This window comes from Bombus huntii, unplaced genomic scaffold (assembly GCF_024542735.1).
Source record: "Bombus huntii isolate Logan2020A unplaced genomic scaffold, iyBomHunt1.1 ctg00000196.1, whole genome shotgun sequence".
Classification (NCBI taxonomy): Eukaryota; Metazoa; Arthropoda; class Insecta; order Hymenoptera; family Apidae; genus Bombus; species Bombus huntii.
This window is the reverse complement of record NW_026099428.1, coordinates 1-12500: the sequence shown is the minus strand read 5'-3', so window position 1 is coordinate 12500 and position 12500 is coordinate 1. Positions and strand designations below refer to the sequence as shown.

Below are 12500 nucleotides of genomic sequence, written 5' to 3'. Positions count from 1 at the left end.
CGTTTCGACGAAATCTAGTCGAAAGTAGCGATTTCACTTTATTTTTTTAAAAAATTTCATCCTCCGGACCAACGTGACCGGGACGTTGGAACTTAGAATTTTTTCGCACCGTTACGAAAGTACCGAAAGTTCAACTCGAAATAACTCGCCAAAAAGCGTTATAACGTATCGAAATTTTGCGTGAAATCGTTACGTTTCGACGAAATCTAGTCGAAAGTAGCGATTTCACTTTATTTTTTTAAAAAATTTCATCCTCCGGACCAACGTGACCGGGACGTTGGAACTTAGAATTTTTTCGCCCCGTTACGAAAGTACCGAATGTTCAACTCGAAATAACTCGCCAAAAAGCGTTATAACGTATCGAAATTTTGTGTGAAATCGTTACGTATCGACGAAATCTAGTCGAACGTAACGATTTCACTTTATTTTTTTAAAAAATTTCATCCTCCGGACCAACGTGACCGGGACGTTGGAACTTAGAATTTTTTCGCACCGCTACGAAAAGGCCGAAAGATCCCCTCCAAATAACTCGTTAAAAAGTGTTAGAAGGTACGAATATTTTTCAAGAAATCGTTATAACTCGATAAAATACGTCGGGATTAAGCGTTTATATCGTCGGCAGACGGATATAAAAACGTTTGGACCGACACGACCGGTCGTTGGAACATAGAAAAATTCCGAGCCGGTACGTTGGGACTTAGAAAAATTCCGAGGGCGAAAAAGTTTTTTCGAGTTTATTCGTTAAAAAGCGTTACAAGGTATGAATTTTTTTGCATAAATCGACGTAACTCGACGAAATACGTCGGGATTAATGGTTTATTTCCGTCCGAGAACGATTTTTAAAAACGGACCTATGCGGCCGGTCGTTCGTACTTAGAAAATTTTCGGACCGAACACTCTTTTTCGATTAATTCGTTAAAAAGCGTTATAACGTACGAATATTTTTTCAAGAAATCGTTATAACTCGATAAAATACGTCGGGATTAAGCGTTTATATCGTCGGCAGACGGATATAAAAACGTTTGGACCGACACGACCGGTCGTTGGAACATAGAAAAATTCCGAGCCGGTACGTTGGGACTTAGAAAAATTCCGAGGGCGAAAAAGTTTTTTCGAGTTTATTCGTTAAAAAGCGTTACAAGGTATGAATTTTTTTGCATAAATCGACGTAACTCGACGAAATACGTCGGGATTAATGGTTTATTTCCGTCCGAGAACGATTTTTAAAAACGGACCTATGCGGCCGGTCGTTCGTACTTAGAAAATTTTCGGACCGAACACTCTTTTTCGATTAATTCGTTAAAAAGCGTTATAACGTACGAATATTTTTCAAGAAATCGTTATAACTCGATAAAATACGTCGGGATTAAGCGTTTATATCGTCGGCAGACGGATATAAAAACGTTTGGACCGACACGACCGGTCGTTGGAACATAGAAAAATTCCGAGCCGGTACGTTGGGACTTAGAAAAATTCCGAGGGCGAAAAAGTTTTTTCGAGTTTATTCGTTAAAAAGCGTTACAAGGTATGAATTTTTTTGCATAAATCGACGTAACTCGACGAAATACGTCGGGATTAATGGTTTATTTCCGTCCGAGAACGATTTTTAAAAACGGACCTATGCGGCCGGTCGTTCGTACTTAGAAAATTTTCGGACCGAACACTCTTTTTCGATTAATTCGTTAAAAAGCGTTATAACGTACGAATATTTTTCAAGAAATCGTTATAACTCGATAAAATACGTCGGGATTAAGCGTTTATATCGTCGGCAGACGGATATAAAAACGTTTGGACCGACACGACCGGTCGTTGGAACATAGAAAAATTCCGAGCCGGTACGTTGGGACTTAGAAAAATTCCGAGGGCGAAAAAGTTTTTTCGAGTTTATTCGTTAAAAAGCGTTACAAGGTATGAATTTTTTTGCATAAATCGACGTAACTCGACGAAATACGTCGGGATTAATGGTTTATTTCCGTCCGAGAACGATTTTTAAAAACGGACCTATGCGGCCGGTCGTTCGTACTTAGAAAATTTTCGGACCGAACACTCTTTTTCGATTAATTCGTTAAAAAGCGTTATAACGTACGAATATTTTTCAAGAAATCGTTATAACTCGATAAAATACGTCGGGATTAAGCGTTTATATCGTCGGCAGACGGATATAAAAACGTTTGGACCGACACGACCGGTCGTTGGAACATAGAAAAATTCCGAGCCGGTACGTTGGGACTTAGAAAAATTCCGAGCGCGAAAAAGTTTTTTCGAGTTTATTCGTTAAAAAGCGTTACAAGGTATGAATTTTTTTGCATAAATCGACGTAACTCGACGAAATACGTCGGGATTAATGGTTTATTTCCGTCCGAGAACGATTTTTAAAAACGGACCTATGCGGCCGGTCGTTCGTACTTAGAAAATTTTCGGACCGAACACTCTTTTTCGATTAATTCGTTAAAAAGCGTTATAACGTACGAATATTTTTCAAGAAATCGTTATAACTCGATAAAATACGTCGGGATTAAGCGTTTATATCGTCGGCAGACGGATATAAAAACGTTTGGACCGACACGACCGGTCGTTGGAACATAGAAAAATTCCGAGCCGGTACGTTGGGACTTAGAAAAATTCCGAGCGCGAAAAAGTTTTTTCGAGTTTATTCGTTAAAAAGCGTTACAAGGTATGAATTTTTTTGCATAAATCGACGTAACTCGACGAAATACGTCGGGATTAATGGTTTATTTCCGTCCGAGAACGATTTTTAAAAACGGACCTATGCGGCCGGTCGTTCGTACTTAGAAAATTTTCGGACCGAACACTCTTTTTCGATTAATTCGTTAAAAAGCGTTATAACGTACGAATATTTTTCAAGAAATCGTTATAACTCGATAAAATACGTCGGGATTAAGCGTTTATATCGTCGGCAGACGGATATAAAAACGTTTGGACCGACACGACCGGTCGTTGGAACATAGAAAAATTCCGAGCCGGTACGTTGGGACTTAGAAAAATTCCGAGCGCGAAAAAGTTTTTTCGAGTTTATTCGTTAAAAAGCGTTACAAGGTATGAATTTTTTTGCATAAATCGACGTAACTCGACGAAATACGTCGGGATTAATGGTTTATTTCCGTCCGAGAACGATTTTTAAAAACGGACCTATGCGGCCGGTCGTTCGTACTTAGAAAATTTTCGGACCGAACACTCTTTTTCGATTAATTCGTTAAAAAGCGTTATAACGTACGAATATTTTTCAAGAAATCGTTATAACTCGATAAAATACGTCGGGATTAAGCGTTTATATCGTCGGCAGACGGATATAAAAACGTTTGGACCGACACGACCGGTCGTTGGAACATAGAAAAATTCCGAGCCGGTACGTTGGGACTTAGAAAAATTCCGAGGGCGAAAAAGTTTTTTCGAGTTTATTCGTTAAAAAGCGTTACAAGGTATGAATTTTTTTGCATAAATCGACGTAACTCGACGAAATACGTCGGGATTAATGGTTTATTTCCGTCCGAGAACGATTTTTAAAAACGGACCTATGCGGCCGGTCGTTCGTACTTAGAAAATTTTCGGACCGAACACTCTTTTTCGATTAATTCGTTAAAAAGCGTTATAACGTACGAATATTTTTCAAGAAATCGTTATAACTCGATAAAATACGTCGGGATTAAGCGTTTATATCGTCGGCAGACGGATATAAAAACGTTTGGACCGACACGACCGGTCGTTGGAACATAGAAAAATTCCGAGCCGGTACGTTGGGACTTAGAAAAATTCCGAGGGCGAAAAAGTTTTTTCGAGTTTATTCGTTAAAAAGCGTTACAAGGTATGAATTTTTTTGCATAAATCGACGTAACTCGACGAAATACGTCGGGATTAATGGTTTATTTCCGTCCGAGAACGATTTTTAAAAACGGACCTATGCGGCCGGTCGTTCGTACTTAGAAAATTTTCGGACCGAACACTCTTTTTCGATTAATTCGTTAAAAAGCGTTATAACGTACGAATATTTTTCAAGAAATCGTTATAACTCGATAAAATACGTCGGGATTAAGCGTTTATATCGTCGGCAGACGGATATAAAAACGTTTGGACCGACACGACCGGTCGTTGGAACATAGAAAAATTCCGAGCCGGTACGTTGGGACTTAGAAAAATTCCGAGGGCGAAAAAGTTTTTTCGAGTTTATTCGTTTAAAAGCGTTACAAGGTATGAATTTTTTTACGGGAATCGTTCTATCTCTATTAAATACGTCGGGATTAAACATTTTTATCGATTTTTTCAAAAAATTAGCGTTCGTCGAACTGACACGACTGGGATATTTTTCTAATTTTTTCGTTAATTAACGTTACAAGGTATATATTTTTTTGCATATTTCTACTTATTTTAACGTATTGTAATTGATTATAAACTTATTTTTTGTCCGTATTCGATAAAAGAGTATGTTTACTGATGCAATTTTTCGGTGAAAAAAAAAATTAATTTTTTGGTAAAAATGCATTTCTATTATGTTAATAAAACGTCTGGTAATGTATTTCGATGGTTGGATATTGGCTTTGTATAGTAGTGATCGAGCGTTCGCGAGACTAAGTTCCAGCGTCCCTTCCGAACGGTACGTTGCTACGGAGGTTTTGCACCGTAAGCGCGCGGCCGCTAGCCCGGCCGGCGCCGGCCTTCCGGCTGGCGCTTTCGTATCTATAAGAGAGACGTCGAGCCGGACGGTTCGGTCGGAACAGCGTTGAGCGCGTGGCTATTCTACGGCCTCGGTTGAGAATTCAGTCACCGCTCCTCGAGTCTTAGTGTATTTTACGCTATTTCTCGACTGTTCCTCCGTTCTCGTTCTGGTTTTTTCTCTACACTGCTGCGCCGCGGGTCGCTGTCCTGGACGTAATGACCAAATATCGTGGCAAGGTTCCCCTGAGTCGGGAAGCTGGTGACCTGTGTGTACGTATTCTAACAAAAATTGTTAGATGCGTGTGTGCTTGTACTAACTGAGCATCGATTCATTCAAAAGAGTATAACCGTCTGCTTTCTATAAAAACTTCTGCTTTCGCAGAAGTATCCGATGAGGCGGTAGGAGCGTACTATCTTTGCGTAGTATGTCTTCTGCCGAAAATGTTCTACCGATTGAAAGAATATTCTTACGGTATGTCCAGCGCGACGCACTGGGATACGCGCTTGTTCGTTCAGCGTGAGGTGCGTATACGTGCTTTACCGCTAAGATATTCTAATAAGTCTTTTTACACGAAGACAGCATTATGGAAATGTTCCTTTAGAAGTACGATTCTAAACATTTTATATAAGACTATGAGAGAGAGAGAGAGAGAGAAGAGAGGAGGTGGAGTTTGAGAATTACAAAGTGGCTGCGAGCGGCGTTCGAAGATTATTACTGAACTATGGGTGTATCTCGAACGTCGCTAGGAGATATATTTTATAGATATATCTATCTTAAGAACGAAAAGTCTCGTCGTACGGTGCTTACGTCCCACCTACGACACGAAGAGAACTTAAACGAAATTTATAAGAATTGTTATACGAATAAGATCCCTGGTTGATCCTGCCAGTAGTCATATGCTTGTCTCAAAGATTAAGCCATGCATGTCTCAGTACATGCCGCATTAAGGTGAAACCGCGAATGGCTCATTAAATCAGTTATGGTTTCTTAGATCATACCTACATTTACTTGGATAACTGTGGTAATTCTAGAGCTAATACATGCAAACAGATTCCGACCAGAGATGGTAGGAATGCTTTTATTAGATCAAAACCAATCGGTGGCGGATGGCTCGTCTGTCCGTCCATCGTTTGTTTTGGTGACTCTGAATAACTTTGTGCTGATCGCATGGTCATCTAGCACCGGCGACGCATCTTTCAAATGTCTGCCTTATCAACTGTCGATGGTAGGTTCTGCGCCTACCATGGTTGTAACGGGTAACGGGGAATCAGGGTTCGATTCCGGAGAGGGAGCCTGAGAAACAGCTACCACATCCAAGGAAGGCAGCAGGCGCGCAAATTACCCACTCCCGGCACGGGGAGGTAGTGACGAAAAATAACGATACGGGACTCATCCGAGGCCCCGTAATCGGAATGAGTACACTTTAAATCCTTTAACGAGGACCAATTGGAGGGCAAGTCTGGTGCCAGCAGCCGCGGTAATTCCAGCTCCAATAGCGTATATTAAAGTTGTTGCGGTTAAAAAGCTCGTAGTTGAATCTGTGTGTCACAGTGTCGGTTCACCGCTCGCGGTGTTTAACTGGCATTATGTGGTACGTCCTATCGGTGGGCTTAGCTCCTCGCGGGCGGTCCAACTAATATCCCATCGCGGTGCTCTTCACTGAGTGTCGAGGTGGGCCGATACGTTTACTTTGAACAAATTAGAGTGCTTAAAGCAGGCTACCTTCGCCTGAATACTGTGTGCATGGAATAATGGAATAGGACCTCGGTTCTATTTTGTTGGTTTTCGGAGCCCCGAGGTAATGATTAATAGGGACAGATGGGGGCATTCGTATTGCGACGTTAGAGGTGAAATTCTTGGATCGTCGCAAGACGGACAGAAGCGAAAGCATTTGCCAAAAATGTTTTCATTAATCAAGAACGAAAGTTAGAGGTTCGAAGGCGATCAGATACCGCCCTAGTTCTAACCATAAACGATGCCAGCCAGCGATCCGCCGAAGTTCCTCCGATGACTCGGCGGGCAGCTTCCGGGAAACCAAAGCTTTTGGGTTCCGGGGGAAGTATGGTTGCAAAGCTGAAACTTAAAGGAATTGACGGAAGGGCACCACCAGGAGTGGAGCCTGCGGCTTAATTTGACTCAACACGGGAAACCTCACCAGGCCCGGACACCGGAAGGATTGACAGATTGATAGCTCTTTCTTGATTCGGTGGGTGGTGGTGCATGGCCGTTCTTAGTTGGTGGAGCGATTTGTCTGGTTAATTCCGATAACGAACGAGACTCTAGCCTGCTAAATAGACGTAACTTATGGTATCTCGAAGGCCCCCGGCTTCGGTCGGTGGGTTTTTACTACCAACGTACAAACAAATCTTCTTAGAGGAACAGGCGGCTTCTAGCCGCACGAGATTGAGCAATAACAGGTCTGTGATGCCCTTAGATGTTCTGGGCCGCACGCGCGCTACACTGAAGGAATCAGCGTGTTTTCCCTGGCCGAAAGGCCCGGGTAACCCGCTGAACCTCCTTCGTGCTAGGGATTGGGGCTTGCAATTATTCCCCATGAACGAGGAATTCCCAGTAAGCGCGAGTCATAAGCTCGCGTTGATTACGTCCCTGCCCTTTGTACACACCGCCCGTCGCTACTACCGATTGAATGATTTAGTGAGGTCTTCGGACTGGTGCGCGGCCAATGTGATAAGCATTGCCGATGTTACCGGGAAGATGACCAAACTTGATCATTTAGAGGAAGTAAAAGTCGTAACAAGGTTTCCGTAGGTGAACCTGCGGAAGGATCATTAACGATACGATACCAAAAGAATTTGACTTGAACACATATAAAAACTATGAAATATATATCACAATGGTCGGTAAGGAGCCGTACTCCTCCTGTATCGACGAAAGTATATACGACGTATTAACAAGCTATATACTTTAACAAACGAAAACGCCAGGGAGCTTGGCAACCTCCGTTGGCACGAATAGAAATATTCTTAAGGAGGAGACGACCCTCCAGCTACGGAATTATACGAAGAGAAGGTGGCACTCTCTCTCGATCATCGGGATGAAGAGATATATATATACAAGTATAAAAACGAAATGCGAATGAAACTTATTCGAGGCGCCTGCGTGAGGTCGTAAACAGAAAGACCCGCCGTCTCCGAATAAAACATATAACATATAATATATATATATATATATGAAATTCTAATAAAAGGGAACTCTAGCTTCGAAAGAGCCAACAAAAGTTAAGGCTCGATATCAAACGAAAAAATTACGATGGAAACCAGGTGTAAAGAGAAATGCAGTCGTGGCGCCTGCGAGAGGCCGTACACAGAAAGACCCGCCGTCACGATCTCGTATTTCGTATTTGCATCGTGGAAACCGTACAAACGAAATATAAAAGTCCATGCAAACTAATAAGAAAATCTCTAAAGTGCCTCGTGTCGGAGTGATCATGCTCGCCTATTCTCTTCTATGTTTCGTGGTCTGTGTTGCGTTTGTTCTCCTCCTAGCAACGGGACATATCGAAGACTCCTCTTTGGGATCGAACGAAGCGTCTAGAACGAGTCGACGAGAGCGAAAGAACTTGTAGCGAGTCGCGCAGAGCGAAAGGATACCGATATACATCTTCGAAGGTTCTCTTCGAAGATCCATGGATACCTTCTGCGTCGACTTCTCTCGTCTCTTTCATCGAAACTCTCGTCGTTCTCGAAACGTGCTTCCTACCCAAAGGGCGTGTGCTCTTCGTATGTCGTTTCGTTCGAAATAACGAAACCACGTGTAACATACTCGTGGATCGGGTAACCTAGAACGAAGACGCATCGCGTGGATGTTGGCCCGCTATGCGACGATGACCGATGATGATGATGATGATGATGATGATATGATGATGATGTCGATGTCGACGACGACGACGATGAAGACGATGTGTAGCAACGATTCGTAACTAGTCTAGCCGAAGTTCGTTCAGAGGGGAACGCCGCCGGCTTCGAAGCCTCGATGTCGTGAGTCGGACACCCGTGCCGTCGCTAGAGTTTTTCAAACTCTGCTTCTGGATATTGGGACGAAAGACCGCTCGAGGACGACGACAGCCGTGCGTGCGTATCCCATCGAATTTTTTTTACACCACCTGAACGAGACTAAAGTTTCGTCTAGTTGATCGTCTACCGTCGCATAATGTATATTATATACCGTTCAGAGGGGACCGGCTGTCTATCCTCGTTGTCGTGAGTCGGACACCCGTGCCGTCGCTAGAGTTTTTCAAACTCTGCTTCTGGATATCGGGACGAAAGACCGCGCGAGGACGACGGATGCGAGTCCCATCGAATTTTTGACTTACACACTACCTGAACGAGACTTAAAGTTTCATATTATATACCGTTCAGAGGGGACCGGCTGTCTATCCTCGTTGTCGTGAGTCGGACACCCGTGCCGTCGCTAGAGTTTTTCAAACTCTGCTTCTGGATATCGGGACGAAAGACCGCGCGAGGACGACGGATGCGAGTCCCATCGAATTTTTGACTTACACACTACCTGAACGAGACTTAAAGTTTCATATAATATACCGTTCAGAGGGGACCGGCTGTCTTTCCTCGTTGTCGTGAGTCGGACACCCGTGCCGTCGCTAGAGTTTTTCAAACTCTGCTTCTGGATATCGGGACGAAAGACCGCGCGAGGACGACGGATGCGAGTCCCATCGAATTTTTTATTTAAACACTACCTGAACGAGACTTAAAGTTTCATATAATATACCGTTCAGAGGGGACCGGCTGTCTTTCCTCGTTGTCGTGAGTCGGACACCCGTGCCGTCGCTAGAGTTTTTCAAACTCTGCTTCTGGATATCGGGACGAAAGACCGCGCGAGGACGACGGATGCGAGTCCCATCGAATTTTTTATTTAAACACTACCTGAACGAGACTTAAAGTTTCATATAATATACCGTTCAGAGGGGACCGGCTGTCTTTCCTCGTTGTCGTGAGTCGGAGACCCGTGCCGTCGCTAGAGTTTTTCAAACTCTGCTTCTGGATATCGGGACGAAAGACCGCGCGAGGACGACGGATGCGAGTCCCATCGAATTTTTGATTTACACACTACCTGAACGAGACTTAAAGTTTCATCCAGTTTGTCGTCTATCATCTCATATATAATATACCGTTCAGAGGGGACCGGCTGTCTATCCTCGTTGTCGTGAGTCGGACACCCGTGCCGTCGCTAGAGTTTTTCAAACTCTGCTTCTGGATGTTGGGACGAAAGACCGCGCGAGGACGATGGATGCGAGTCCCATCGAATTTTTGATTTACAAGACACACACTACCTGAACGAGACTAAAGTTTCATCGAGTTTATCGTCGCATAACCCGTTCGGAGGGGACCGGCTGTCTATCCTCGTTGTCGTGAGTCGGACACCCGTGCCGTCGCTAGAGTTTTTCAAACTCTGCTTCTGGATATCGGGACGAAAGACCGCGCGAGGACGATGGCTGCGAGTCCCATCGAATTTTTGTTTTTTTTTTTTTTTAAAAAAAAAAACACCACCCGAACGGAGATGTGTTCTATCTTTCGTCGATTTTTCATGCTTTCAGTCGGTCGCGTGGTCGCCATCCGTTCGGAGGGGATCGCCGGCTTCGAAACCTCGATGTCGTGAGTCGGACACCCGTGCCGTCGCTAGAGTTTTTCAAACTCTGCTTCTGGATATTGGGACGAAAGACCGCTCGAGGCGGACGGCCGCGCGAATCCCATCGAATCTTTACTATCACCCGAACGATGGAGAGATGCACGCGCGCTGTTTCTTGAATAATTGGACGAGAGAGTAGAATCAAACACATATATAACATGGGCTAGCCACCGTGCTTACTCGTTCGCGAGATCGTGTGCTGTACAGAGGATTCAGAATCGGGTGTATATATCCCCGTCGTTTCCTGACGAACGGAGCTTCGATCTCGATGGTTGTTATATATCATAATGTACTTTACGCCCGGCCGGCGAACGCGCGTATCTTCGCGCGTTCGTCGTTTTCTTTTTTTTTCGAACGTTTTTGTGTCGTCAATCCTATGGCGACTTCTGCGCGTTCGATTCCCGTTGGTCGAACGTGACGGAACTCGGCTTCGCTAGAACCGAGAAGAGTACATTTGAGTATTGAACTGTTGTAAATTTATAAAAGATTACCCTGAACGGTGGATCACTTGGCTCGTGGGTCGATGAAGAACGCAGCTAATTGCGCGTCAACGTGTGAACTGCAGGACACATGAACATCGACATTTCGAACGCACATTGCGGTCCACGGATACAATTCCTGGACCACGCCTGGCTGAGGGTTGCTCACGTAAACCTAAGACTGCTTGCGTTGCGTATCGTTACTCTCCGTATCTGTCTCTCTCTGTCCCTTCTTGCCTTAACAACCCGCCGTCGTTCTTCTTTATATAAGAGAACGTTTCAGAGTCGGACGAAGGTACAAGAACGAGGATACGAATAAGAGCGGACGGAGAGAACATACGCGACGTACGAGCGATTGTTGGACGCTCGTCGGCGTTCGTCGCGGTCGTGCAGAGACCGTGCAAGTCGTACGCATGCTCGATATATAATCTATCGTGTTCACGGGAGACTACGAAACTCTACCTCTGTCTCTCTCTGTCCCTTCTTGCCTTGACAACCCGCCGTCGTTCTTCTTAAAAATTATAAGAGAACGTTTCAGAGTCGGACGAAGGTATACGAAGGGATACGAATAAGAGCGGAGAGAACCGGTCACGGACCTGCGTGAGTGCTCGCGGCGTCGTGAGTCGTCCTTACGAGGGCGACCGCCCGCTTATGCACCGCTTCGTGTATCGGTTATCGAACGTATATACTCGTAGTGTTCTCCTCGTGACCGATTTTTTTTTCATATCAGGCGATATATGCTACGTTTGCCGGTGTTCGACGCACGAAGGTCCGCGCCCCCGACGTCGTCTTAAAAGAATATTATATTTGGCGAGACTGAGAGAGAAAGCAAATATGGGAACTCGGTCGAGAGAGGAGAGAAGAGAGAACCAAAAAAAAAACCTAAACTCGATGGCGTGCGAAACTTTGCCATAATCTACCGTCTTTTCTTAAGACTCTCGTACAGCCCCAGGGATCGAATGCCCACTCCGTCTCTTCGCGAAAGCGACTGACAACAACGAGGACCGTCGCATCGATGGGTCGTCGTTGCGTTTTACACGCTCTGTGCTTTTTTACAAGCCCCGAAAGTATCAGCCGTAGATCCGGGAACGCACACGCGAGATTTCTTCGAGCGCTCTGACGACTTAGGGAGGTATGATCCCCAGCGTCGCGCGGAGATCGGAGAGTACACGTACTCGTATCGGGACGAATTTTCCCCGTCGTCGTGTATCTCTCTGCCCGCGCGCCTGGCTCCCGAAAAGCCACGTTCGTCGGAAATCTTACATATTATATATGTAACGCGTGTGCGAACTAGCGTGTGTCTAAGATCGGCTATACACGGGTGCTGCTGTAACTACAAGCTCGAGGTGTTTTCCGCAGCGTTTCTGTACCCGAGGAAGATGCGCATGTGAGTCCGTTACGAAGTTGTTCGTACGGTCGTCGTCGTCGGAGAGATCGTAGACGAGGAAGAAGACGATCCCCTTTGGCGAGGCTCGAGAAAAAAACTTTGAGAGAGACGAGGTATACACGCGCGTACGACTATGTCGTGCGCGCGTGTGATTTTTTTTTTTATGGCAATTCGACGCTTCGAGAATAGAGAAAAGAGAGTGTTGGTCATCCCATGCCTCTTCGTCGTCTATCGCTGGACCGCGCATCCTAACGTCGCGCCGGTCGTCCAGTCCCCGAACACACACACCCACCCGACG

General features: G+C 44.9%; 2 non-coding genes across 2 annotated transcripts; both read left to right on the top strand.

Annotated features, from left to right (window-relative positions):
• Positions 1-5541: 5541 nt before the first annotated feature.
• Positions 5542-7464, top strand: LOC126877612 (small subunit ribosomal RNA). Its single transcript, XR_007695182.1, has one exon. It is a non-coding gene; the product is annotated as a small subunit ribosomal RNA (ribosomal RNA).
• A 3360-nt stretch (positions 7465-10824) lies between these two features.
• On the top strand, positions 10825-10979 carry LOC126877602 (5.8S ribosomal RNA). Its single transcript, XR_007695172.1, has one exon. It is a non-coding gene; the product is annotated as a 5.8S ribosomal RNA (ribosomal RNA).
• Positions 10980-12500: the final 1521 nt, after the last annotated feature.